The sequence below is a fragment of the Vidua macroura genome, chromosome 1, assembly GCF_024509145.1.
Source record: "Vidua macroura isolate BioBank_ID:100142 chromosome 1, ASM2450914v1, whole genome shotgun sequence".
Taxonomy (NCBI): Eukaryota; Metazoa; Chordata; class Aves; order Passeriformes; family Viduidae; genus Vidua; species Vidua macroura.
This window is the reverse complement of record NC_071571.1, coordinates 39330001-39352918: the sequence shown is the minus strand read 5'-3', so window position 1 is coordinate 39352918 and position 22918 is coordinate 39330001. Positions and strand designations below refer to the sequence as shown.

Below are 22918 nucleotides of genomic sequence, written 5' to 3'. Positions count from 1 at the left end.
GACTTGTTAATTGGTAGTAAGGTATAACAGAATATGCCCACTGAAAACTATCCAAATTTCCCAAACGGCCTTTGAATAGCTTTCCTTTTTTGAACAAGAACTTGATGCTTCACATTATATCTGTGAACATTATTTTCTCCTTCTTCCCTGAATTCTAAGCATTTTCCTTACATTTACTTCTTCTGAGATTCAGTAGTGACAGTTTCCTCTTTACACTCCTACATATATTTTGCACAAGCTGTTAAACAGAATTAGTCCACACTCCTCTTTCACATTTTTCCTGTGCTCTGAAGGAACCTAATACACAGAACTTTAGAGAAATCACAGTTTTGACCCTTACTACCTAGCTACTAGCTTGTGCAAACAGGCTGAAGAAAGATCTTGTGGACTGTAGTCATGAAGACCCTCCAAATGCCCACAAGAAACATTTACCAGGTGAAAACAGGTCCCAGGTGGCTGGCAGCAAAGGGGCATTTGGAACACAGCATTTGGAAGACAAGTTGAGCATACTGAGTGTAAACTCAACGCTGCCTTTAGCTACCATGACACCCCCTACAAACAGATAACCACAAACACATTGCCTGGTATCGTTTCACAGTTTGCGCTCTGTGCATACAATAACCCAGGATAGTTCTAAAGGATACCATCAGCAAGAGGGCTGGCTGAGACTTGTACCTAAGTACAGAAAGAGATTATTCATTTACCTTGAGCATAAAGGTACTCACTCCTCAAATTTCATGACAAGTCTTTATTATAAATTTCCTCTTATCATTCAAAATCAGCATCAACAAGTTAGAATCACCTAGAGAAGTGAAGCCTTGTGGTCTTCACAGCAAAACAGAAAGATTGATGTAAGCAAATTCCTTCCACCTCCCCAAAAAAGCCAAAATTACACCCTGATAATTCTTTCAGTTGCAGTTCACTAATTATCTTTTAGTTGGAAACAAGAACAACCAGTTTTGTGGTAACAATCACTAGCCTTAATGCTTGATTTTTTAAAAATAACAATAAAAATACCAGAAGAGACACTAGGAAGAAAACTAAGTGAAGCAGCAATGTAAAACTGTCAGATTCTGGGAGATTAAATAATACAAGTCTGAACATCCTTCCTTCACCACGTGGTAGGACCACATGGCAGCAGGAGCAAAATCATCATGTGCGGTATCTGAAGCCCGTGCCACAGAACAGAAAAAGAAAAGGTGTATAATAAAGAATAAACCCATTATGCAAGTGCTGATATGTTTAAATCTGGAGGCACACTAGCACTTCCTGCAGAGCTTTCTGCCAAGTACAGAATCCTTGGGGAAAATGGCTTAATCCCCAGCAATGACGCAGTGTGAGAAGCCTATCTGGGACATACTTAATGCCATCCTCCACACGGAGGGTGCCCTTCCAGGAATAAAGAGTTAGTCACCATGTCTACCTCCACCACCCATCCCCTCATCTTTTGCATATCCTGCTCTGCAGAGACAGGGATTCACACCTACAGGATGCTGCTAAGTCATGCGGGGACATGGCACGCAGGGAACTGCTCTTCTAAAGAAAACGCCTGCGAATACAATGGACATCCCACTAAGATTTCTTTTTTCACATGGATTCCCACAGATGGTTTTCCTACACCCCATTCTTGAATGGAAGCACCAATCTGCTTCTGCACACCTTCTCATGAAGGTTAGGAAGGTTCAGAGAACATCTTCTTGCATATACTGAGACTCGAGGGAGTCATATGAAACAGACAAATAATTAAAATGGTTTAAAATCACAGATTCGTTGAAGTTGGAAAAGACCTCTCAGATCATCAAGACCAACCATTAACCTGGCCACATCCACGTCTATAACTAAAGCATGTCCACAAGTGCCACATCCACACGCCTTCTGAATGCTTCCAGGGATGGTGATTCCACCACTTCCCTGGCAGCCTGTTCCAATGCCTTCAACACCACTTCAGTGAAGAACATTCTCCTAACACCCAATCTAAACCTCCCCTGGTGCAATGAGGCATCTTCTCTGGTCCTGTCCCTTGCTACCTGGAAGAAAACATGGAGTCCCTTAGGTATAGATTCATCTCCAAGTTATAGGAAACACTTTTTCCCCCTTTTTTTTCCCCCATGTGTTTCTCCATGGAATTGTGATTTATGCTGAATTCTGTAAACATTTCTTATTAGTTCACTTCCAAAGCTCCTCTCAGAGTGGGATAAGATCACATGCAGCAATCCCATGAAGCAAAGGAATGAGTCATCATTCTGAAAGTTCAAGAACAGACAAAATTGTAGATTCAGACCAAGGTAAGCATAGTAATGAATGAAACACCAGTTCTAAATTACATCTCTGGAGAGAGCAGTCTAGAAGAGCAACTCATAAACAGACCTACCTAACACAGCATTAAAAAGTGTATATAGGGTCACCAGCGGGATACTTAAGATAAAAACTCCATGGAATTCAAGGAAGGGGGAAAATCTCCCTGAAAAATGCTTGAAACAGCTGAAGAAATTAAATTACAGTAGCAAACACTTCTGTAACTAAGTTGGTCAACTTTGTGTCCTGTGTTCTTACAGGCAGGCATACAGACTATGGACTACGAAAATGTCATTTTTAAACAAAATAAATAATTTAATTTCCAATGAACTCTATTAATTTTAGTTCTACTAAAAGCAGTACAATTTTCCACAAAGAAGAAAAAATGGCAATAGTGCAAATGCTTTCTCATTTTGAGTACAAGAGGTTTCTTCTTTGACTAAACAAAGAGCACTCAAAAAATGAGAGTGTGTCTCATGAACCACACTGACAAAAAAGGCTCAAAATCTATTTATGTGGTTTTGCTGGTCTATATGCAAGTAATCTAGGTAATAAGCTTAGATTTCTACCACAGCAACTGAGAGCAAAGCATGAAGCATGTCCCTAGAGATCTATACCCTGATTAGTGATGGTAAGCTGAGATAGCACAGCCCCAGTTGCTCAATGTAACACACACACAAAAAAAAAAAAAAAAATAGGTGGGCAGATTCAGAGAAAGCTGCACATATTGGTTTAACTCCTATTAACAATTTACCCCTACTATCTCACTCACCCACTCCCTCTTCACCAAAGCATGAAATGACAGTTGCTTAGATTTAAGCTGTTCAATATTCAGCTTACTGTCAACACAGATTACAAAATAAATTAACAAAGTGCCACCATTCCACACAGCAATTCCCAAATATCACACTAGCCCTATTAATCTTCAGATGTTTTGCTCTCCTCCTCAACTCTTCTGCTCTGTCTCCACTTAACTAGCCACAGCACCTGTACTGAGCTGCAGCCACAGCTCCTTCTCCTTCCCTGCTCCAAGGCAGCACCAAGGATCACTGTGGGTGCAATACACAGCAGGAGGATTTGCCCCCCAGTCCTTCACCTGTACCTGAGCATTGCATCCCATTAATTTCCCTTTAGTTACTTCATACTACAGAGATCATATCTACCACCTCCAGGGAGCCTTATCCACATCCAGTGCATGACTGCCTGAGCTAGTTTAGCCTTCACTGAGAGAAAGAAAAGAGAGTGTGAAGAAGGAGAGCCTGGGAATAAGGCCTTCAGCTCATCTCCTCAGGAAAACTTCCCCACACAGTGACTCTGCTGGCTCAGGTGCACCATTCGCAAGTTTAAATTGTGGTGCTTCTCTTCCCAGTAACACTTCAGCCCAGCCATGCTGCAACATCCTGTGCACTGACTGCATTATCGGGGCACGGTTAACACGCTCCAAGTGTCTGGCTGAGAAGGGTGAGGACCTCATCAAGGACAGATATACCAAAAATGTATTAAAAGGATGAGTGCTCAAAACAGGGCAGTGCCATTTAAAAATGTCCAACATATACTAGCATGTCCCAGAGATGGAATACTACTAAATTTTTATATTGATACCTCCAAACACATGAGTCAACAGCTTAATAGGATAATTTTGAAGATTATAAAGACTACATCCCTTCTTCTCCAATCTGGACCTACTTCTTCACTTATTAATTTTTTAAGGAAGCTCAGCTTCCATCTCTATTTCATGGCTTCTAATTAGCTTATTTCTCATTTTAAGTATTTACAGCTTGGGAGTTGAAAAAGCAATGGGATAAGTGACGAGCAGAAGGAACAAAAACTGGCTATACAGGATAACCACTCCAGGAGCTGGACCGCCTAACCTGCAGGCAGGATGGAAAGCAGCTGGGGAATGTCTCCTTCCTGTTCATGAAAACACAAGGGGCTGTGACTTCCCACCAGACTGCGGCTGCATCACACCTACCACGCAGTGACTCAGAGCACCCCTGCCACACACACAATTAAGTTCTGTCAAGCCACCACTGACCACCTCTAGTGCATAGCACATGGCACACTTTAATTTAGCATTAGCAAAATACCAACAGCCCCTGGAGAGACTTGGATTTAATTCTACTTCAAAAATATGTTCGCTGTACTAGAAGCAAAGTAGCACCAATGAATAATAATTACTAACTGTCAGCTCTTTGAATATTTTTATACCTATACTGAAAGTCTTGGAAAGGATGGCTCCTCTTTCCCAACATGAATGGCAGAAACAGTATTTTTCTGACATGGAAGACCTCATCAGATTGCAGGTGTTAATTCCACATTTCCCTTCTAAACAGTCCAGATCCTGAAAGCAGAAGAAACAAAAATACAGTATGTAAAACTGCAGCGCAAATGTTTTCAGCAGCCCAGCAAAATACTCTTGCACACATTTTTGTGAGTTAAGAAACAGATCTGCTGTGAGGCACAGCATGTATTTCACGACAACAGTACAGACTCATGTTTCTGCTTCCTGGGAAGTCATTGCTATGTAAAAGGATCTGACTGGCTTCACACATCAAGGTAAAATTTACTGTCCTGAAACAGACTGAAAATGGAAAACAGGTGTTAGTGTAGCAGCTGAAACACACAGAGCTATCAGATGGGGCTGAGGAGCAGGATACATCAACACCAATTTATACAATTTAAATACCACAGGCGATGCTTTTCTTCTCCACCTGACAACTTCACTTTTTGCTTTCCATTTTCCTTGCTTTTTAGCCTTTTGGAAACCTCACTGACAAGGGAGAAGATGTCACATTTCCCCTGGAACAAAATTGGCTTATGACACATTGTATAATTCCAAAAATACATCATGCATTAATTTGACATACTCCTGTCATCAAGACCTTAATTTCTAATATCTTCTTTTCCAGATACTATTGGAAAATTTATCTGCCTCAGCTACTTGTAACACTTTAGGAGGCAAAGTGTCTTCTTGCTTATCCCAAGGTCCTTCACCTGAAAGATTCACAAATTTCCAGGGAAGGTCTGCTTGAATCTCTTCTTGAACATACAATGTTCTCACCCTAGCGAGAGCTACTTTTCTCAGCCAACACTTTGTATTTTAATTCCTATTATTTCCTTCACTAATTTCCCCCCTCTGCTTCTGTGCATTAATTTTCCCCCCTATTTTTTGCTCCTATCAACTCTTTCCTTTCACTTTGTTTTGTGCTCTAGACCTGTGTGTCCCTCTTTACCACCAGACTACCATGCATGCTGCTGGTTATCTTGAATTCTGCAGAGGAGTACAGTCATGATTTCTGTGCAATACCCTACAAGCTTAGGAGTGTGTCTGGCAACTGTTCAAACTGTTCAGGTGGAACCCTAAAGTTTAAAGTGGGACATTTAAGTGGGACATTTTCTGTAAAATAGATGTGCTTCTGCTACATAAACTTTATGCCCTCCTACCTTCTCTAGAATTACAGCTGCTTCACTCTTGATTGTAAAAAGGCCGGAACAGAGAGAGATAGGATATATACACATGCTGAAATGCTTTATTCTGTCTTCTGATGGACAAATAACTGTAGACTGTGAGTTAGAAAACTGAAAGAGATCTACCTCTCACAATTTTGTGACCTTTCTGGTCAGGAGTTATTCAGCAGCTCAGGTATGTTGCCATTCCATCTTCACAACAGACCTCACCTAGCTAAATACTACATATCTCTTGCCGATAGCAGAATAGTTATATGCACACACAAATCAGATTATGTAGTGCTATGTATTTTTCACAGAATGTCCAAAAGTCCCATTCCCTGTTTTCAGAGTTTGATGGTAAACAACATGAGTGGGATCCAAAAACCAGAGATCCACTCCAAACTGTAAACTGATGCTGCTGACATCAAACTTGTCTCTCTAAATCAGCCCCAAATTAAAATATAAAAAGGACACTTCACAGAGATAATAAATACTGGTAACTATTTTCCACAGCCTTCAATACACACTCATTTGCACTTGTGAAAGACAATTACAAAACCTTACTCTGACTTCATGCATCACCAAACCAAAACAGTAAATGTGATGTACCCACATACTCCCATTGCTCTGCTCTCTGTGACTGCAGAGAGTCTGGGAAAAACACAAACCAATATTCATAATTTAAAGAGTTCCTTTCTGTGTCCTATCCCACTGTTTTTTGTTTAATTGCTTCATGGTCTCACCATCAAAAATCAGAGTACCATTTACTGTCACAAAGCTGTCCTGGACATAAAGGGAAAGTGAAGTTCTTATTTTTGAACCAAATTCCTTAGAAAGGAGCATTCCTCAAGCAAAAGCAGCCTGGCTGGGCTGTGTAAGAGGTAGGAGGCAAGGGATAACAATCTTAATATTTTTGGATGCAAGTTTAGGCAAGAAAAAGCAAAGACAGATGCTGTTAGCTGCAGAGGACACCTGAGAAGTCACTCCACAGCACTCGATACATGAGCCAAGGCTGATCTTACTTTTCCTTCCCACATACCTGGGCAAGCAGCCCAGCTAAATGCACACAGCACCAGCAAGGAGACTCTGCTCTGAATGTGCTCTTTACACCACATACGTTAGCCAATTTGACCAAAAACACCCATCAATTCCACCCAGAACCAAAAAAACCAAAAACAACCAGAGCCAAAGCACCACTGTCAAGCTGGAGAAAATGACCCTGACTTGAAGAGCAGCTCTGGCAGAAGCAGAGGAGGAAAGACTGGAAGATGCCTTCTTCTGTTCAAACACACTCTTAGTCATGTCTTTGTCAGTAACCATTGTTTTTCTGCCAAGTTTGCATAATCCTTTGCACAACAAGGTATGTTTAGCACATAATCTTATAAAAATACGTTTTTTAAAAAGAAACTATTTCTGCAGCTATGAAATCTAAAAACCTTCAGATTACAGATTTTACTCTGGCCTACTTCATTACACACTTCGTGTGCAAACTTATTACAGGAAAACGTTACCTAATTAAATTTATTATGCTTTGTGGGGCTGTTTTGTTAACTTAGTTAATTAAAACTTCTCAATTTATGTAATTTATCATGGCATGGCCATTGTTAATGAAGCTCACAAAAGATACTGTTGGATAAATTAATGCAAAGGAGATGAAGCAGAGCAAAATGAAGGATTATGTTCTCAGATTTGCGAAGCAAAGAAGCCTGAAATAAATGGAAGTTGTGAGTGTTCGGAGCAGACAGTGCATTTATTGTAATTATTTCAGGCTGCATGCTGATTGGAAAAGATTAACATAAATAGGATCTGCTATTGCAGATGTTTCTATTCTTGCTAGGAAATCCCTTGAATACAGTAAGCACAGAATAAAAATGTGAAGATGCTGTACTACAGAATTGTAACTTTTTTCCTATTATTTTTTCTGCTCTGGACACACCAGATGAAATATAAATAAAGCTGTTAATCCTTCAAGACTTGAAGGAAAAACATCACTTTTCTCTGCTAACATGATAAAACATCCAGATGTCATCTGACTGCCCAGCAATGAACACTTTGCACATTCCCTCCTCCCTTCCAGAAGTGCCCTTAAACTGCATGGCACCCAAGTCACCTCTGGAGGCTACATGGCCTGCAGCTACAACCATAGTCAGTGAAATAAAATCCACAGTAATTAACAGCATTTAAGATCCTTGTTCCTCCGTTCACAGCAGCAAATTGGATACATAAATAATTCACCCGTCATTCTGGTATTTCCGAACTTCCTTTCTATATTAACCAATGGCAAAATTTCCATTCAGTCTGAAAGAAAAATACGTAGAACTCTTCTGTTTGAAAATTTTCCAAAATTTAAAAGTAGATAAAAATACCCAATGACAGTCCTGGATTTGTGTATAATACCTGTCATCGTATCTTCTGCTTACCTTCCTCACATCTAATAATTTGTTTCTTTGTTTCCTAAGGGTCCCAAGACACAGAAAGCAAGAACTAAAGTAAATGACTCAGGGCAGGGCTTTTTTGACTGCAACTTCAATCTGCTCAGATCACTGCAACACTTTTAAAAGGACGTATTATACAACTATTCAAGCTCTTTGGTTATTTGTGGATCAGCTGCATGAAGTATCCTCCACAATGGCAAAGATCAGCATGAGTCAAAAATGCTGTGTCAGTACAGTATCTGCCTCAACATTATTTCCTGTGGTTCTGCACTAAACTTGAAACAAAAGGATCATATGGGCCCATCCACACACCAATGTACATCTCCTTTACACTCTGTTTCACAGTCAGAGGGCACTCAGCTACACCACCACAGGCCAGTACCCAGACCTTCCCCAGAGCCTGAAGACCAAAGGGGTTCCTCAGACTTGTGCTTCCTCCATACTGGATGAGGCTAGGAACGTGTCAGACCTAAACAGTTTTCTTGGCCCAGAAGAAACATGCTCTGCTGCCTGGAACTCAGTCTTGTGCAAGGTCAGGGTCCACCAAGATACCCTGGGGTGCTGGGCACCACTGCTGCCAACCCTGCTAGCAGATAGCCCTGGTTCTTTCCCAAAGGAGATCAGGCTGTTGAAGAGGATGGTTGCATGGTGACCAGTGGCTTGAACACTGCCAGGAACCAGAACGCACTGAGCACGTTTTTCTTGCAGCTCAGACACTGCCGTGGCGCCCAGCTATGACAATTTCAGTGACAAGCTCCACTGACAGCATGGCACATCTCATACTCCAAATCCGTCCCTCTTTTTCAATGTTATGAAACAGTATCATCGACTGCAGCTCAGGTGCAGCTTTAAAGTAAAATGTACTAGAACAAAAACAACAGCCCTGTCTAACATTTACAGAGTGACTTTCAGTGGAGTGGATCTCATGGGATTTCTTAAGCCTTTCCAAGCCAACTGTATAATGCCACAGGTTTTCACAAGTGTAGCTAAGGGCAGAGTTTGGGTGTCCATACATATGATTTCTTCGATTCACTGCCAGCTGGAAGGGATCAAACACTGACAGAACACAGAAGCATATCTATGTAACCACACTGCAGAGGAATGAAAGCATGGCCAGTGGCAGAGAGAATTCATCACAACTGCTGGGCTTTGAAAAAGGGGGGATGGGGGGGGGAAATTGCTGCTCCAACACAGTAGGGTGGCAACAGAAATTCTACCCTATTTGCAGGGGGGAGCGAGGGATTCATGGGCACAATTACATATTCTGCAAATCGCCTCCAAAGGAATGCCTTTGAATGACTGAAGTGAGATCCAAATCTCCCCAGACTAACTACCTAACAGGGCTCAGCAGGAATGAAATGCATTGTATGACTGTCACTTCTATCATTTTGAGCAGAATCTTGTTTTAGTAGTCTGTAGGATGACAGGGGTAGATATGAATTCAATACATAATACTAAAGTCCCAGAAACAGTTATGTCAAGTATTTTTATATTGCAAGTTAGAAACAATACCTCACTTCCCATCTGGAAATATCTGTGTTCAAATCAGTACAAATAACATCCATTCTCAAGGTGTTTTCATTATGATTTTGCATATGTCTGTAAAAAATTGAGACAGCATGCACGTTATGGACATAAATCTATTATGCCTTACACCCACATAAATCAAAGCAATTCCACCAAGCTCAGACACAGGTTAACCTGAAATCTTTAAATATGAGTGATTTGCAAGCAAAAAAAAGAAAAATGAATCCACAATACTGATGTTTCCAAACTAAATACCAATCAAACCACAACCTCTGTACAACCCCCGTCTCAGCTCTGAACCTAAGCACATTCCCATGGTCTCCTCTTTGCAAAAAAATCCAGCTTCTCCCCCAGCAGACCCAGCCACCAGCTCCAGCAAGGGTACAGGAAGGCCAGCTCCAGGCACCTGCACTGAAAGACTTTTGCTGCCCTGTTTCATGCAACCCTTAGCCCACATAAAGGGTCAAGGTGGTGCCTTGGAAGAGTCCTGCATAGATGACACCTTGAAGAGAGGGTAGACAGCTTTTTCTGAGAGCAGCAGCAGTGAAAAGGGAAGACAGCAGGATAAAAAGAAAGCCCTAGAAAGTTTAAGGACTTTTAAGGGCTTTAAGATTCTCATTAGTATCAAAATACTTTCAAGGAAAATTACACAAAATTTACTTTTTGTAAACTTGCTACAGGTCTATGTTATAATAAAACATCTTTCCCCTCTTCATTGGGAAACACAGAGAATTTTTACTTAAGCATTTTGAAGACTCTTCTGTCACCTAAGAACACTTGACCTTCTTATTTAGAAGGACCACTTTCCCCTGAGATAAGAAAAGAACTATTCATCTCCCATTTCAGACCTCCTAAACCTCTTCTAGGAATTCTTTTCTTTGTTGTACCAACATCTTTCCTGGACTTTGTTCTTTAAACATCACTTTGGTTCAGAGGAAAACTAGAATAAGGTTTTAAAAGTACTGGGGAAGCAAAACAAAACAAAGGAGAAATGCCTGGCAAGTTAGAAAATATTGCAAACCCATATTCAAAAGCCACATGAGGACTCCCTTCCACCCAGTGCTGAGAACACTGAAATCTCATCTATCCATTTCACCCCTACACCATGGCACTTAGTAAGGAAAAAGAATTGAGCCCTTTTGTTCGGTAAGGCTTTGGAATAGCCTTCCTGAGCCCTCAATGACAACCTTGAAGGCCTCACATAAACAACAGCAATTAAAAATACCGTCTACTTACACTGACAATATTCATGTTAACAGTCAAACTGGTGTTTTGAAGTGCAGTAAGCATAACTGAAAAACTTGCCATCATTCCTTTTTCACCCTGGACCAGCCACCTAACCTATAAAGAAACTCCCCTTTTGTAGAAAAGCTCAGCACTTGAACAAACTTTTAAGGGATGCCCATCGCTGCTGACGGCTGTGAGCCCAGAGACTGAGCTCCTGTCTGAGATGCCTCCCTGGATGCATTAGGAGCTCTGTGACTTTGCCTTTGCACCAGGGCTCACGTCTCAGCCTTGAAAAATACTCATGACCTGTGCATGTCCAAAACACTCGTTTTCCCAGGGCCCAGCAAAATGCCTCCATTGGGGCTGCCAAGAAAGCAGTTGTAGGCTTAGCAAGGACATGCTGTAGTATTAGTGGTGTGTTTTATCTTTTGCCTCTCACCAGAAGTACAAACCTTAAAGGAAACGTTTCTGCAGGTGCTGATTACTCTGCCTTTCATCTCTTCAGATGAGCCTTCTTACAGGGGTATTTTATCTGGTACATCCCTGCCAGCTCTTTATAGACATCACTTCCCTCTCATTCCAGTTTCCCTAAATCCTGACATGCAAAGTGAAGCTGAAGAACACCAATCCCGTCACATCTGATGAATTAGTAATGACAGCGGCCGGTGCTTTTGCTTAGTCTGGGTGTTTTTTTCCTGTAGGGGTAAAGAAATCAAGTTCACCCTTCAAATGAGCCAAGGGTCAAATCCCTAATGAAAAATTAAAGGCTTTCACCATTATGGGGAGCTACAGCACAGCCCAGTGTTTTCTTTGCTTGTTGCCACAACCATTGAATGGCAATGTTCTCCTTATGGCATCTGAGGAATACAGCGTTTCTCTCTAACCGGAAGGAGCACAGGCAATGGCACAGAAAAAAGGTTTCAGAAGGTTTACACAGATGCGCTTTTTCTCTTTTCCCATTCCGGTGTGAAAATGTTGAAAAGTAAATGTTGTGAAAATGTAATTATTTATATTGTATTTGTTTTGTAAGTAAAGATACAGATCACTTGCTTTTAATTTTCTTTTTCCAAGTTCATCCTTTATTTAGTAGGAACTATAACAATTAATTTGAAAAAGTAATATATGCAAGACTAATGAAGTTCAAGTGCAAAATATTTTTAGAGGCAGCTTAGGTACAACTATTAAGTTGTCAAATAAAACCATCTAGTCTAAGTTATACCAGAAAAGGGTCAAAGTTTATGGCTAATTTCTCAGATTGAAACTCTTTTCAGGAGCAACACTTCCATGCCAAATGCTGCTAGGTAATTCCAAGAACACTCAGGTGTATTAAGTAAAAACAGTGAATCTGAGTAATATCAATGTTAGCAAGAAGCTCACCTCTCACCGACCTCCAATTTTCACTACCACAAACTTTCCACCTCTGCAGTCAGGCTACCTCTGCATCAACTGACCACAACAAGCTCAGTATCTGTAATTAAAAACAAACATGGTTGGGTTTTTTTTCCTAGATGGGAATACTGAAGTGCACTTCCCCGATAGCTGATCCTTAAAAACTCAATCTTTCTCTGTCAGCTGTGGTATTTAAAGTCACTAAAATGTTACTCTGTTAGTGCCCTTTACCTGCAAGTGGCTGGTCCAAAATGCAGAAATAATGTCAGAAGGGCTGAGACCAAATGCTTTTAAAGTCACATGAGCTGCTCATACACAAATCACATCTACATTTACAAAAATGTAGAAAATTAAATTCTACTTCAATAACTATATTTATTAAATTCAACGCTCAAACCCCTAGCCTTATATACTTTTAGAAGAAACGCAATAATATACCTTTAAAAAATAATTTGAGGAAACTGTGGCTGCATAGGAAATGGAGGAGGCTACTTGGAACAGCCAAGTGAATGGAAAAATACATGAGGTCACAGAATCAGCCCCTAGCCCACCAATGCTTTACAGTAATGAAGAACTGCTCTGCAAGCCTGGTAATATTTGAGTCTCCATTTGCAAATGCCCAAGCATTTACTTGGTATTCAAAGCTGCACTCCACAGCTTCAAGAATCAGAATTTAAAACTAGCAGTCTTAGCTCACTGATAAAATATTGCTTCAGTGAAACAACACATACTAACTCCAGTCAACAAGACTCCTTTTGGGACTCCTTTTGGGACCTGCTCTGCAATCCCACAGCAAGGGGAAAATAAAGGACCTGCGCAACCTCACTCACCTTATGTTTTTCTAATGATTTCCCAGTTAATTCAAATGTCCATAAGCTTTTAAAATCCATTTACTTATCATCAAAGCATTGCCTGCTAAGTCATGCATGCCACAGTGAAAAAAAATACTAAGATGACAGTGCATGGAGCTGACACTGCATAGAGATTGTTTCTCTCAGGGAAGTTCTTTGGAAAATAGGGTGTGTAGAAGTATGCTTGTGGTGATACAGTCACGTAAAGTCCAAATTGGAGCGGTACTTTTATACAAACTAATCCTGAAAGTAATGTAAAACATATTCTATTGCATCTGACCTATGGTCAGATTTCACCTCAAGAAAGATCCCTAGCATGACAGCTTTTTACATGGAAAAAATAAATACACATCCATGAGCTGAAATCAGTGACAAAGGTGTAATAGCAAATATCCCTTATGGCAAGCTTGTGAGAAAGCGCTGTTCTCAGAAAACAAAGCCTGAATACAAGAGGGTACATCAATTATTGCTGCACAAACCAGATTGAAAAAACAGCACACAGCTGATATGTCCATAGTTGTTCACACAGCATAACAATGGGAAGGGCTGAGATGGCACTAGACAGTACAACAGCATGCATTTCAATTTTTAACAGATTCATGCATTTTTTTTTCCTTTTTGCCCACAACCAAGGGAAGTTGCAATGCTACTGACACTGCACGGTTGACAGTTGTTTTTCAATGTGTTAAAAAAAGTCTACTATAATTAAGTAATTGGTTGGCCTCTGTCCATTTCATTCCACACTGCTGCCTTGCCTCACACTTGTTTAAATAGAGAAAAAATTGTTGAAAACGTGGCAGATAATGGGAAAAAAACAGCTCGTTAAGCTTGACTTCTTCAAATTAGGTGGTATTTGTACAGATGGAGCACCTGCCATGACTGGCAAGAAGAACAGTCCTGTCGCTTTACAAGAAGTATTTTTGGATCGAAAGTTATTGAAATACCATTTGTATCCACCAGGATTGTTTCCTGAGCCAAAGATTTAGGATTCTTGCATGTCTAAATTCTGTCAAGTCCTACTCTAGCAAAATAAGTATTTATAGAATCACAGAATCATTTAGGTTAGAAAAGATCTTTGAGTCCAACTGTTAACTCAGCACTGCCAAGTCCACCACTAAACCATGTCCCTAAGTGCCTTATCTATACATCTTCCAAACACCTACAAGGATGGTGACTCAAACACCTGTTCCAATGCTTGATAACCCTTTCTGTCAAGAAATTATTCCTAACACCACTATGCATCAGAGATGTCAATAAGTATACCGAGTAATTGATGAAAGTGATGAGCAGAATACAGATTAAATATTTTCTGTCAAAGGGCAAAACCTGTGAAAGACTCTGGAAAGAGAAAATGACCAAGACATTTTCTGAACAGAAATTATTAACCTTTCAGTGACAACAGTCTTGCTTATAACCAAGAAGGGATCAGAAATCTGGTGTATAGGGACATGACATGTCAGCTCTGCGGCCTCAAAACATATAGGAAAAGAAAGGATTACTTGGATTGCATACTGTCATCCATGTGCTGCTTTTCAGTCAAAGCTGAGATGTTCTTATTCTATTTGAATTGTGTGCTTTGGTCATATGCATTGTGTTAGAAGTGACAACTAAAGGTCTGAGAAATACTGTGATCTGAAGTTTAAGGAGTTATTTCACTCTAAGTTAGATGAGCTTAGAAACCAAAACTCCCCACTTGTATGTCATTTTATAACATGATATAGACCATTCCTTTGAAAAAGGTTTCAGTTTGAAATCTCTCAGCTTTGAAAAAGAGATGTCCTTGCAGCAGCAGAGTAAAAATTGGTACTCCCATCTGAAAAACAGGACCAGGAAAACCCAGAGAACAACAAAACTGAAAATGAGGACTTAGAAGCAGATCTCCTCTGATACAAGCCTTCCCTTTTAGTGCTTGTGCAAACTGGGGCTGACACACATTCATAAACCATAATACTCTATTACAAACTTTGTTAAAAATAGACTGTTTAAAAGTCACCAATTCTCATCTCAATGAGTTGGTGTCAACAAAGCTGAAAACAAGGGCAAAAAGGACGCTTAGAAACACAATCATACTATTTGAAGGTTGCAATGGCAGAATTAGCCTGTTAACTTCATTTTAGGAGAAAAGAACTAAGGGTCACTCTTTTGACATTTATAACAATAATTACATTTAATAAAATGTAAGAATCAAGATAAATTTTAAAGACCATTTGCAGTACATCTAGGGGAAAAAATCCAACAAAACCAAACCCAGCTCTAGCAAGAATTTACTATAAAGACTGACCCTTGCATTTTTCAATTGTCAGTCTTGCGAACAGTCAGTCTCCTGCTGTTGAGGACCTCCCCTCTTCTACAACTCCTATTGATTCCACAATTTTTCTTCCTGGCAAATGCCGTTTTTTAGCATAGATAGAGCAAAGTATAAAAGAACATAAACATTTCCAAATAAGTCTTCCAGATAAAAAAAAAAAAACATTACAGAAGTATTTTTATAAGTGTAAGAAAAGGCTTTCTGGGGGTTTTTCTTTTTCTTTTTTTAAGAAAAGAGTGTATAGGAAACAATATACAAACACTGCTATGTAAAGAATTAAAAATAATTGAAATGGAAGTCTAAAGAGATTGTGCCTATTTTCATTTCTAAACACAGAACAGAAACAGGGTAAAAAGTCAAGAATTAAAACATCAGTAACATAAATTTATTTTGGTTTTAATGCTGGTAAGATGAACTTTCATCAATAATATACATAACCACCATTGCTTGCTTAATCATATATGACCTAACAAGCAATTTCATACAAAATTTTTGTTGCAGTTCCTCTTTAAAGAGGAAGAAGTATTTGTCTCTGCTTTTAAAAGTGAGGGAGTACTAGCAGGAACTCAACGCTGTTGACCCAGTGCTTTTCCTTTTCTTTTAATTGCAATGCCTTTACAATGGCAAGCACCATGGGTTTATTTTCACGTCCAAAGGCTTCACCTTTTGCTGCAAATTATTCACAAGTACATAAAAATATATACTTTGTAAGCACTACAAGAATATTCTGCATGAAGCAAATTCCGCCAAAACAATACACATTTGTAATCTACATAAAGGAAACAGCCTTCACATACTTTTCATGTGTCCCACTAACTCCCAGTGCAAACATTTGTAATGAAATGCTGAATACTTATGATCTTTACATACAATGTATCTTTAGTGAGTACAGTTGCAAAAGTGTGCAAGCCAATTTTGGTGAACTGCAAAAAATACTCCATTTAAAACCAATGCTACTGTTTGGTGGAGGAAGCAACTTTGATAGAAGTAAATGATAGCACCATTACAACTAACAACATCCACAAAGTGAGCCTCTTCAGAGAGCCCGACACCTAAGACATGCCATCTTTAAAAGCACATGCCCTATTAACTGAGGTTGTGCATCCAGAGGATGAAGTGGGAACATGAAGTGACTCCTCCAGGAGGACACTGTATGCCAAATTTCCACAATTTGAGTAAAATACTGGCTGTTATGCAAACACCACAATATAGAGGTAATATTTTCCAACTGAAAACTCCACAGAAATCTTAAGTCCATCCCCTGACCCTTTGGTCCCTTCCTGTCCACCTTCTACTTTCTTTATGCATTGTTTCCCTTTCCTAACCCTTTAAAATTCTGTTCATCTCTTCTTTTACTGTCACTTGAGAACCGGACTTCTCATTTATTGTTCCTTAAATAATTAAATAGTCCATGTGCTTTCCTGCTTTCAGGCCAGAGTAGCATCCCATTTATGTATTGTCACTCACTTCTATCACTTTTCATTTTTTCTTATTAGCATGTCTTTATAGTACTATTTGGCAAGCAGAGGTTAACTTTTTTCTTCTTCTCTAAAGTTAGCAGCTTTATGAAAGTACTATTAGTGAAGTGCCAAATTAATTTAAAACACACACACTAGCTAGCTGAAAAGCAGAGGTAAACCTTAATCAAGTATGTCAAGATCTGTAGTGGTAATTTTCATCTCTGTTTAAGTAAAAAGTCCAATTATCCAGATCAATGTATCACTGAAAAGGCCTTTTACCAGTCCCATTTCCTCAAGAGGCATTTTTTATCTCCTTTCTGTCAGTGGAGCTGAGATACAAAATGCCAAATTCATTTCTTCAGCAAGGCTAGATTCTAGTCTCACTGAAATCAACCAACACATCTTTTCTGAAGGCCCATGGCAGGGCCATGACAAATGCATGGCACAGCACAGATCTGAGCCAGAGGGCTATGGTACAGCCCAGATCACCTCAACTTCAAGAGTCAAACTACTCAGACCAGCCACTACTTTCTCCCTCTTGTCATCTACTTCTCCCTTGTTTTGAGGGCATTGGTCCTTCTTCATCTGTTCCCATTTGTCTACCTCTCTTTTTTTCATCACTACAAAAGTTCATACCCTCCAGAGAAAGAAATACCATTTAAATTCAGCAACTGTTGCCTTTTCCTTGCTGATGGAAAACAGAACTCAGGAGCAGGGATGATCCTATGAAAAGGACTTCCCCACGTCCATTGTGGAAGTCAGTCAGAAATAAAACCATTTTTTAAAAAATATCTGCTTGGTGAAGGTACTCAGTGTACCTTCATATATTTAAATATCCAGAGAGAGGAATAAAAGGTACTTTGGTAACAGTAAGCATTGCATTTGTGTTTCCAAGTTCAACCTAAGCGTGTAAAGCAAAGCCAGCGCTGGATACAGGTGCTGATGGGCATAAGCAGTGCAGGTCATCAGCGGCAAGTACAGACACAGACACCAGTCACCCTCAGAAATCTCCATGAAGCAGGATCATGCATCTTTAAGCACTATGAACTAATGAGATCCTCCTCCACAGTGAGTTCCACAGCAATTGTTTATCTGATGCTCTGATGAAGCAGTGAGTAAAACCAATACCACATCACACTCTTTTTCCCTCTGGGATGTACCCACAAGTCTGCTGTACATCCAGACTAACAAACCATGCCAGAATGACAGAAGCACAGACAATAGTTATGAAAAGAGCTAGACTGAAACCAGTAGCAGAGATTAAATTCACCAAAACATCTCTAAATTTGATGCTACTGCACCCACGGCACATTGGATTTAAGAGCAGAAGATATACCTTGTTCAGCCATGTATTCACAGGCTGTAATCTCTTTAAAAATACTTATTGAAGGTTCTGAGAAATTCCTAAATCATTTCTGCTTGTACTTTCAGTAGACATACTGGCATTTGATTCATACAAGTACTGAAGTACCCTGTCAAAATTGTACTTTCTGGAGGTTACTTTTAGTAAATAAAATATCAACTTAAAAATGCTTGGCCAAACAAGCCAAGGTAAATGCTACATATTCTATGAACTCAAATAATTTATTCTTGGCTCAAAATACCATCATTTTGAAATAAGGTTCTGTTTAACATTATTATAAGTTTCTAAATTGCTTTACAAGAGTTTTCTCTAAGCTTATGAACAAAGCTTACTGAATGAGGCAAAATTAGGGGCATTATTTTGCTAGCCACAGAACACTAATTTAATTTGCATTCTCTAATGAGTGCTGATTCAAAGACCAGGCATGCAGATGACAACAAGGACAGTAGTTACATGCAAATCCTGTAAGTCATTACAACTGCAGTATTCCACTCTGAGAGGAACTACCTTCCTTAGCTCATCTTCTGATTAACTGAAGTGGTAACAAGAAATATTTCTACCCATACTCCTTCTTCTTTAAATCATCCATTTCATTAAAAAGTTTAAAATCTTCCTGCCAGTGAGCCATGTATCCCTTGTGCTACTCACATAAATATTCCTAGTGAAGTGACAGGAAATATCCTTAAAAACAAGACTTAGAAGCACCTTATTATTTAACTGAATATCTAAAGGTGCTTTTGAAATGAAGCAATACATTTTCACTGGCTTTAGACACTTGAGTTAGCACCTCTGAATACAGCTGAATTTTATAAATTCCAGTTCTCCTGCTGGAAGAATGCATATAATGCACTTGCTCTGTTACCTAATGCTGTTTCAGGGTGAGCACGAAGAATTTCCTACCTCCCAAAAGACTTGAAATATGGATCCATAAAGCACATGGAAAAGACAAATCACACCTGTACCCTTAAGTCTTGCTATTCCATTTATATGGAAAAAGCTCACATGGACTTTATTAGCTCAGGACTGGATCCAGACCACAGAATTATATGTCTATTAAATGATACTTCTCTTTCAATTAATCTCACATTTGACGGAAAACACATTGATTCTTGATAGCTGCAGGTACAATCCTCATTTACTCAGGCCCTGATCTCCAAGACAGCAGCTTCAACCCGCCCTAAGGCAACTGCAAACTACAATCACACAGGAGCTCGTTTTGGTTGGACTGAAGTCAGCGCACATTTTACAGCAAACCTCAGGGGAAGGCAAGATCAGGGTTCAGTGACCCAGCCAGCAATAGCTGAATAAATGCAAGAGATTTGGACTTAACCTCACATTCTTCTCTTGCCAAAGTCCAAATCATCTCATTAGCGACAATGGGCACAACCCTACATGGTGCTGCGTGCTGGAAGTCTCTGACCATGGGCCTGATCCTACTATCTTGAGCCATCAGAATATTACTGGTAGAAGTAATCCCACAGAAATCCAGGCAACTTGCACAAGTAAGGGGTGCCACAATCACAGTTATAATTAATTCTGAGCAATTTTACTATTTAGAAACTAAACTAGAAAATTAGACTCTGAATGTAGCAAAGGTTTTGCAAATTTAGTTCATGCTACAGCTTATTTCCTTTCCCTTTAAACCAAACTAGAAGCTTATACTTTTAAATTAAATTAAATTACTATGAATAATATCAATAGGTAAGACATTAGAACACTGTGGTGCTCTATATCAAAGCCTTCAAGCTACTGCTTTCAGTAGGGCGTGATGCACACCTTCCAATTAAAACCTACAAATTATTAGGTTACCATAGAAAGAAATTTTTGACAGGTCTTTTCAACATTCAGAAAAGGCTATCCCAGCCAGAGTTTTCAGCTTGAAAAAGAGTTGTTTTCCTTTCCTTACCAAATCTGTAACATTTTCTCATGGCTATTATATTTTAATTAATTCCAATAATCTCAAAAGCTTTCGTTTATTCTGTCATTTTCATATCTATGTAAATAACTCTAGGATTACGTCTTTGAGGAGAGCAGTAAATGCTGTTTGCCTGGTTCTCATTCTGACTCTTGAGGTGGTTGGTCTATTTATGCTTTTCAAGTTGTTCAGCTGTTTTCATTCTGTAATTACACCATTTCTGCTGTCTAGGGACAATCAGAAAGATGGGACGATAACCTGCAGCCTGAATCACTTTGACATTTTCTAACCGATACTCTAAAATCTCCTAATTTTTAAAGGCAGAAGAAAAGACGGAAAGAAGAATTCTCGCTGGCACATCTGAGGCATTTTCCAAATTTTTGGCGAGGGAAATTCTGGACATGTAGTTTGCCAGAAAGGCGAGAGAAGAGCCCGCGGTTCCCACAGACACACAGTACCCAGTACCCGCTTGTTGCAAGAGATCGAGACATTTCTGTGCGGGCTCAGAGGTCGCGACCGTGACCCGCTCAGAGCGCCGAGTCGCACGGAGCTCCCCACGGCCGCGGGACCCCTGAACCCCCGTTCCTGTCCCGGGCCGGGGGCACCCGCACCCCGCCACGGCCCCCCGGGGCAGCTCCAGCGTCACCCGCTACGGTTCCGCCCGGTACCTCCCCGGGCAGCGGGGGCGTCCCAGCTCACCTGGGCGCAGCAGGCACCGCCGCTGTCCTGCAGCCCAGCTGCCGCCCGCCGCTGCCATTTGTTGCTCGCGTTCGGAGGGAGATGCCCTCTTCCCCCCTCCCTCCGCATCGCGGCCACCGCCGCCCGAACCGTAGCAATTGGTCCTGACAGGTCTCAAAGTGGAAAAATCCTACGGCAACACACACGGCTTCTTCCCTCCCGTCCTCGCCTCCGCCGCCCCCTTTCCCCGGCAGCCCCGCTCGGCGCCCCGGCCGCCGCCCGCACGCTGAGCGGCGCGACCGACCTCCGGCAGCCCGCCCGCACTCGGCCGGGCAGGGACAGCGGCCAGGCACCCCGGGAACACGCACGGATGGGAGGGGCGCTTTATTTTCCACCCCTTTTTCTGATGTTGCTCCGGTAGGGGATCGGGGGCCGCGGGTCTCAAATCCCTCGTTTGCTCCCAAACGGGAGGGTGTCAACCCCCTCCCCAGAGCCTCCGCCTCTGGATTCCTTCCCCATCTCCCGCTGCCTCGGCGGAATCCCGACCCCGTCACCCCCCGGGACTCACGGACACCGGAGGTTCGGCAGCACGGACTGGGGGAGGGGGCATCGCCGGTGGCCCTCGCCGATCGCTGCCGGGCAAGCTGGCACGGTAGCCCCTCGGAGGCAGCAGCGCTGATCGCCTTCCCCCCGCTCCCTCCCCGTCAAGTTTCCTCCCGGAGCTGCCGCCCCCCACCCAGTGCATCCGCGGGGCGCCGCAACTCACATCGCGGCGCCTGCCCGCAAAACTTCTCGGCGTGTGGCCCCGGTGGCTCCGCTCCGCTCCGCTCGGCGCAACAGGCAGCGCTGCTCACCTGGCGCGGGGCCGCCGCGCCATGGGAGCGCCGGGCGGAGCCTGCGGGCGGCGCGGCGGGGCCGGGCGCAGCCAACGCCCGCCCGCCCTGCTGCCTCCGCCGGGCGCCCGCCGGGAGGCTGTGCCTGCCGCGCCGCCGCTCCCCTGCCCCTGCGCTGCGGCTGCAGGCACGGAGGCAGGCGGGCAGGGAGGGAGGAGAGAGCGGGGCGGGGAGGGAGAGAAGGAGGAGACCTCCCTCTCGCTCCCACCACACAGCGGGGAGGTGCTGCCCGCGAGGGGTGATGCTGCCTGTCTGCCTCCCGGGGCTGACTGTGGCTCTCACCCTCCAGATTTAGAGGCAGGGCCGGGGCCGCCCGCACTGGACCGATGGAGAGAATAGCCCGGCCTGTCCGGAGCACCGTGGGGTGCCTTCGGAGGGTGCTTCTGCTCCCCCCGGTGCCCCAGCCAAAGAGGAATAAGGTTAATTGTTTTGCTCATCGGAGTGAACAGCTGTCATTGCCAATGTATAATACTTGCTACGATAGGTGAACTTATGCTATGCTCAAACTCACCAGCCTTTTGTGATGATCCAGTTATTCACATCCTGCTTCGGGTTTACCATGGTTCTTGCGAGGCTGACTTTATTCTCCAAGAGGTGCTTCTCTGAAATGTGCTGTGTTGCAGCAGTTGCATGGCCTGTCATAACCCAGACTTTAAGAAACATCACCAATCGGTTGCCTCTCTCACTCAAACATGCTTTCTCTGTTGTGCACTTTTCTACTCTGGCTCTGCAAAGTAAGCATTCTATTCATTTCGTGCAGCAAAGAATTTTGTTGCCTGTCTCCAGTTGAGAGCACCTGGGTAGATGGGTTTTAGAAAGATCCATCTTAGCTGGTTTGCTTTAAGGTGAAAGCTGCCTGAGATGCTGCATGGAACAGAAAATGAATTGGCATTGATTTCCTCTGGGCTGGTTTTTTTGCCTCTAACTATACAAAACTGTTTTATCTCTATATCGGCCAATGTCAAAAAGAAACTTCTAGATCCAAAGGACCAGTGCTGTGGCCACAGAGAGGAGGTCTTTTGAGGGAAGGGGAGACAAAGGAAAGGCATGCAACTAATACATTGCCAAATGTCAATTTTCATCATTAAACCTCAGTCCTGTGAGTTTTTATCCAAGTAAATATTTAC

General features: G+C 41.8%; 1 protein-coding gene across 5 annotated transcripts in view; it reads right to left on the bottom strand.

Annotated features, from left to right (window-relative positions):
- LRRC3B (leucine rich repeat containing 3B) overlaps positions 1-21827 on the bottom strand; it is a 44158-nt gene extending 22331 nt beyond the window's left edge. Inside the window, exons 1-2 of one of the 5 annotated variants that reach the window (XM_053983209.1) lie at positions 21665-21827; positions 12312-12402 (exon numbers count right to left, since the gene is read on the bottom strand). The gene's annotated coding sequence lies outside the window, so the exon portion shown is untranslated. Of the gene's footprint in view, positions 1-4503; positions 4574-11386; positions 11404-12311; positions 12403-20919; positions 21068-21664 lie in introns of those variants that run through there. The other 4 variants (XM_053983208.1, XM_053983210.1, XM_053983223.1 and 1 more) reach the window with 4 other exon arrangements.
- Between the last annotated feature and the right edge of the window lie 1091 nt (positions 21828-22918).